Genomic DNA, 6,785 nt, shown 5'->3' on the forward strand with positions numbered 1-6,785 from the left:
CTCAATATCAAAATCAACGTCAACATTTTTATTTTTATATCACATCAATCACTTTTATTACTATTCAAATAAAAATCACTACAAAATATATATATATATATATATATATATATATATATTTATTACTATTCAAATAAAAATCACTACAAAATATATATATATATTCACATTTTCATACAAAACATTCTTTTTTTTTTTTTTTCCTCACATTAATCAAATCTGTTACAGTTTCAGTCAACTTCCTTTTTCAAGTCCTTCGGCAAACATGTACATCCAAGAATGCTACGGTTTTTTTAGTGTTCTCATGATCTTACGTGAATATTATTTTCTAAAAAAAAAAAAAAAACTTATTCCACTTGTTCTTTCTTTCTTTCTTTTTTTTTTCTTAAAAAAAAGTAATATCCATGTAAGATCAAGAAAAACCAACAAAAAAAATACCGGAGAAACCGTAGCATTTATCATAATTTACATATGAAATATATGAACAATTCATTATCATTGCAATTACTTGATTGCAAAGATTCCATCACACTCAAATTCCAACAATTAACCATACTGCCACGGCTAATTGGTTACCAAGCTAAAATGTAGTGTTATATAATGAGTTTGTGGATTGGAATTATCTGATATTAGGAATTCAAATAATTTAGAAGAAAAAAGAGTTATAAGAACCACCTATCCTTTTTTTTTTTCTTCTGAATTTTATGTGTTTTTTTTGAAATTGACTTCCCAAAATTATCCTCTTATAACATTGGAGAATGATCATTTTCATTTCATTTGAAATAAAGAGGAACTGGTCCTTTATTTTAGAGGGATAATATTGTCCAAAAATATGAAATAACAATATTACCCTTTTTAAAGTAAAGAATTGGCTATTCTTCATTTCATTGAGGATTCGTTTCTCTTACAAGTCTAATTCTAACGGTAAAGCTCACCTGTTTATGATAAATGAACTCTACGACTCTTCTTTCTTAAATTGTCTAAATTTTTGGACAGCCTAATAACAGAAAATCTCGGTTAATCTTTTCACCTAACTTTGACATTGGTTAAGATCAACATCTAGTAATAATGTTGAAAAGTTGTGAGGCCTAAGAAGACATTTTTGACACATTTTGTGCAGCTGGTTGCAATGATTTGAGGTCCATCTAGGCCATAACAAGAAAGAAAAAGAAAGAAAAAAAGAAAAGAAAAAGAAAGAAAATAAAGTAAAAGCAATAAGATACTGGCTCCAATAATGTGTGATAAGTGTGGAAGCACGTTGGACACGTGTTGGAAGCTCCCAAGTCCCCCCTATCAATTCTCGCGTGTTTAGTGGGGGAGGTAGGTGTGTTTAGTGGATCCTCTACAATGGAGGACCATTTTTTCAGGTTGATATTAAAAGAAAATAAAAAAGAAATATTTTGGTTTTTCTTCCATTTTTTTTTTATTGCATTAAGATTCTCTAAAGTTGATGAGGTGTTTTACTATGTAGAATATTTTAAATGTAAACCGTTATTTTAAATTAAATTATCAATATTTGTAACTTTTGTTGACTCAACATCTAACACCTGAATATTTATTCATACTTTAGTGTATTTTTAAAGTAATATAGAATAATTTGATTGAAAACAATGGTTGAAATTTGAAAAAAAAAAAATCTACTTAATAAAATATCTTATAAATTTTAAAAGATTTTGATATGTTTTTATTTAATAACATAAGAATTAGTTTTTTTTAGGGGATTCAAGAACGTGAAGCTTTTATATCAGAGAACATAAAGCTGAAAGCTGAAAACTGAAAACAATACTTTATTTAACCATACAATTAAAATAATATGTATTTAAAAATGGATGTGAAAATTACATGTTCTTTTAAAAATGCATGTAATTTTTATCTATTGTAAGGATACATATCAATTAATAAACTGAGTTGAAGAAAATTCTTACAAATCAGTATAGAGAAAATTTTACTTTCTTTGTTAAACCTTTTCTTTCTCTTTGCAAAAAAGATATTACCGAACAACCTAAAACACAAGACACTTAAAACCCGTTTTCACATTTACGTTATATGAAACTTTTTTCAAAAAAGAAAAAAAAAAAAATCTCCAAAAAGTATTAAAGCGAAAGCGGTTATCGATTGATTTTGACTTGGTGAAGCCCAATTAAGCACATAAATACGTTAGATTATTGGAGGAGGAGGCTGAGAAATGGAGAGGCCAACCAAGGACATGAAAGAATTTGATTATGCGATTGATTTTGACTTGGTGAAGCCCAATTAAGCACATAAATACGTTAGATTATTGGAGGAGGAGGCTGAGAAATGGAGAGGCCAACCAAGGACATGAAAGAATTTGATTATGCGATTGATTTTGACTTGGTGAAGCCCAATTAAGCACATAAATACGTTAGATTATTGGAGGAGGAGGCTGAGAAATGGAGAGGCCAACCAAGGACATGAAAGAATTTGATTATGGTTTGACTCAATTTCTCTCTCTGGATCTTGTCTTTCACTTAGACTTGTGTTGTCTCTCTCATTATTTCAATCCTGTTGTTGTGTTTCTCTTTTTTCTGATGGGCAATGATGATGCTTTAAGGTTGAAATTCAACATAGGGTGTAAAAGTGAAAATCTGGGGCCATTTTTTTTTTTTTTTGTCAACATAGAGTACTACTAATACATCATTTGTGGCCGGAGTAATAGTAGATACCATCTTTTTATTATTATTTTTTTTAATTTTTCTAAAGTTGATGTGGCTTTCAAAATCACTATTGGACAAATCCAAATATAATTCATCTAAAATTTAATAATGATTTTAAAAAACACATTAACTTTAAAAGAATAAAAATATGATCCTTAACATTACTCGTTGTGGTAGTGGTTTGTTGGCTTCAAAAAAATCTTTGGATACATATTAAGCTCAGAGTTCAATTTTTGAAAAGGAAATTCTCAATCCTGTTAGTAATAGTGGTCTTGGGACTCATTAATGTCGTGATGGAGTTTGGCAACGGTCTAGACCCCTCTGTACCGTTCTCAACAACAACAATAATAATAATAATAATAAAAAAAAAGTACTATTAAGTAAAAGCTCAGCCAATTAGACTTTCCTCTCTTGGTTTATTCTTATTTTATAATTATTTTTTGCTTAGAATTATTGATTTGATTATTTTAGGAAAATAACAAATGATTCGTTGTGCCCAGTGTGTGGTGTGGAAGTGGAGACGGTGGGTTATACTTTGTGGAGATGTCCCGCAGCTCGGGATGTCAGGTTAGATTGCAATACCAAAATTCAAAAAAGCACTAGCGATGAGGATGCTTTCTGTCATATTTTGATGAAACTACTCGAATGATTGGAGGCTTCGGAATTCGATCAGGTTGCATGCGTTGCCAGGCAAATCTGGCTAAGACAGAACAAGATGGAGTTTGAGGAAGTGTTTACCCCTCCGAAGAATATTGTTGTTCAAATAGCAGCTGATCAATTGGAGTTTCATTTAAAGGTGGCTCCAAGGGGCAAACGGTAGTAGGAAGAAGATCAGCCAGCAACTTGTAGAAGCTTGGAAAGCACCACCTATGGGGACTGTGAAGCTCAACTGGGACGCAGTCGTTGACAAACAAAAAAAGAGAATGGGTGCAGGGGTTGTGGTACGTGACTACACTGGCGGGGTGATAGCAACGCAGTGTTTGACGCATCCTTATATCAGTGACCTAGTGGTGGTGAAAGCTATTGCGGTGTGGACAATAGTGGCGCTCTTGGGATAGCTCGGAATCATGGACACCATCTTTGAGGGGGACTCTCTCGAGGTAGTGCAAGCGGCAAGAAGGGAGGAGAGGAGTTGGTCCAAGTTTGGGAACCTGTTGGAGGAAACAAAGGAGATGCTTCAAGGTTGTCACTCGTGGGAAATTCAACATGTGAGGCGAACAGCAAATGAAGCTGCTCATAAAGTAGAAAAAATGCGATTTCACTCAATGTAAGCCAGCTATATATGGTTAACTACGACTTCCTTTTGCATCAGGGATATTGTAATGGCTGAATCAGCAATTCTTGATTTATGAAATTATTCGATTTCCCTAAAAAAAAAAAGAATAGAAACTTTTGCAGCATAAAATTTATGATTATGTAAGGAAGGTTCGATTGACAATTTCCAATGGCCCTTCCTCCAACAAGAAGTTTATCAGATCCCTCAAATCAACGTGCCCAACAGAACTTGAATTTAAGTGTATTCTACTCTCTCTTTAAAGTGTTAATTTATCTAATCACAAATCAAAATTTTGATGTTTATAGTAAAATAAAATTAATTAATTGAAACCAACCTAATAGAGAATTAAAAAACAAAACGAGTAGAATTTTAGTAGAAAGTTACGAGTACTACAACTTTTACGACAAATTTTTTTATAAACTTACGTGGTTGTCCATAATTAATGAAACAATTAAGCGAAAAATTTCACTTGCTAATTTAATTGGTTAGTGGCTAATTTCTCAACCATATACTAATAATTATTTAACTAATTATGAACTGTAACATTAGTTTGTAAAGAAATTATAGTAAAAATATAATATCCTAAGCATAAGTTTGCTATAAAAAACCACAACTCTCTCAAAAATCAATGCTATAGCTAAATCTATAGTATAAAATATTGAATTATTGTTTATGGTACAAAACCAAACCTTGTGAACCTATAGCTCACATTTGCAAGATTTTGACATTTTTGGACATAAACCCTAGTCTTTTAGGGCTCCACTTGTTCAAAACTTAAACCATTATAGAACTAAAAACCCTAGAAGCTTCTTTGAAATTCAATCCCTTAGTGGGACCAAGTAGATTTTGGCGTGGATTGACTGTAATTAAGAAACAATAATAAAAATGACATTTACATACGATTTCTATTATAGATAACTTTAACTATATTATATAAACTAAAGTACCTCTCCAGTCTTTGCGACATGTGAGTTTTGCAGTGATTTTTGTAAAATTCGGACAACTTAATTTTAAGGAATCATCATCAACCTAAAAACCCGTTCAATTTACCTAATTTGTAACGAGCCAGCAAATTAAGCAGAAGTGGAAATAACTATTTTTATGATAGATTACCACACACTCTTTAGAACATTTTGTATAATTTTTCCTCAATAATATATCCTTAATCCCATGTGAGAGCAACGATGGATGTTGGCTCAGGAGCCAAAAAGGGTCATTAATTAGCTGCCTTTCCATAGTAGCTTACATAATCAGTAATTCTTACTTTAAAGCAACAACTTATAACTATATATATCCAAATTGATAAGAAAATGGAAGTCAATTTATTAAATTAATTGCTTGCCAGGATTTCTTCCTCGTCTTTGTTGTTCATTTCTCTATCACTTTATGTGTACTTTAATCCTACTAAAAGTATAAACCTCCACCGGATAGACAAACCCTTACAAGAGACAAGGTTAAAAAAACCTCTTCGGAAAGGGATGTTTTGGCTGTGACCTGGATCAACTCAACCTAGCTCTCATCCTCTGCACTTGGGCTATAGGTCAACACAAGTGTGATATTTGTGACTCGACCACTAAGCGCAACCCGCGCAACCCATTTGATCATTTACTCGAACCGGGCCTGATTTTATACTCGACATGGAACTTGACTTTGATATCAAATGATATAAACTTTGAGTAGAACTTACTCTTAAAAAATTGGCTTATAAAGAAAGGGTGTTCAAAAGCTTATATACACATAGTTGATATTAGATTTAAATTATGTGGGGCACAATGATTGTAACATATTGGGCCTCATTTGTTGATGGGAGAGTTTGTGTAAATTCATCATTTTCTATTAATTTAAGCTTTTGAGAACGACGTTATCTTGTCATTCTCCTCACATCTCAATTAAATATTATACTGTGTTGAGCTTCACTTATTAAGAGATAGTGTTGAATATTAACTAAATAATTAAATCAACTATTTTCCATAAGCTTGAATTTTTAAACTTTTAAAATAACTGGTGATTTACTAGTTGTCACATCCTATATACCCGCAAAAAGCCCATGAGATGTTGTTCAGGATCGTTGAGATTAGGGATGGAACCAAGAAATTTTAATGGAGTGGGCCAGCCATTTTTTTTAATTTTTTTTTTTAGGTTCTTTAGAATTTTTTTATTAAAAAAAATATATTTTTGTTATTTTTTATGAACTAAAGACATTGTAAAGGCCAAAAAAATGGGCATTAAAATTAAATGATATCAAATGATACAAACTTTGAGTAGAACTTACCCTTAAAAAATTGGCTTATAAAGAAAGGGTGTTCAAAAGCTTATATACACATTGTTAATATTAGATTTAAATTATGTGGGGCACAATGATTGTAACATATTGGGCCTCATTTGTTGATGGGAGAGTTTGTGTAAATTAATCATTTTCTATCAATTTAATCTTTTGAGAACGACGTTATCTTGTCATTCTCCTCACATCTCAATTAAATATTATACTGTGTTGAGCTTCACTTATTAAGATATAGTGTTGAATATTAACTAAATAATTAAATCAACTATTTTCTATAAGCTTGAATTTTTAAACTTTTAAAATAACTGGTGATTTACTAGTTGTCACATCCTATATACCCGAAAAAGCCCATGAGATGTTGTTCAGGATCGTTGAGATTAGGGATGGAACCAAGAAATTTTAATGGAGTGGGCCAGCCATTTTTTTTAATTTTTTTTTTTAGGTTCTTTAGAATTTTTTTATTAAAAAAAATATATTTTTGTTATTTTTTATGAACTAAAGACATTGTAAAGGCCAAAAAAATGGGCATTAAAATTAAATGATATCAAATGAT

This window comes from Corylus avellana, chromosome ca3, assembly GCF_901000735.1.
Source record: "Corylus avellana chromosome ca3, CavTom2PMs-1.0".
Classification (NCBI taxonomy): Eukaryota; Viridiplantae; Streptophyta; class Magnoliopsida; order Fagales; family Betulaceae; genus Corylus; species Corylus avellana.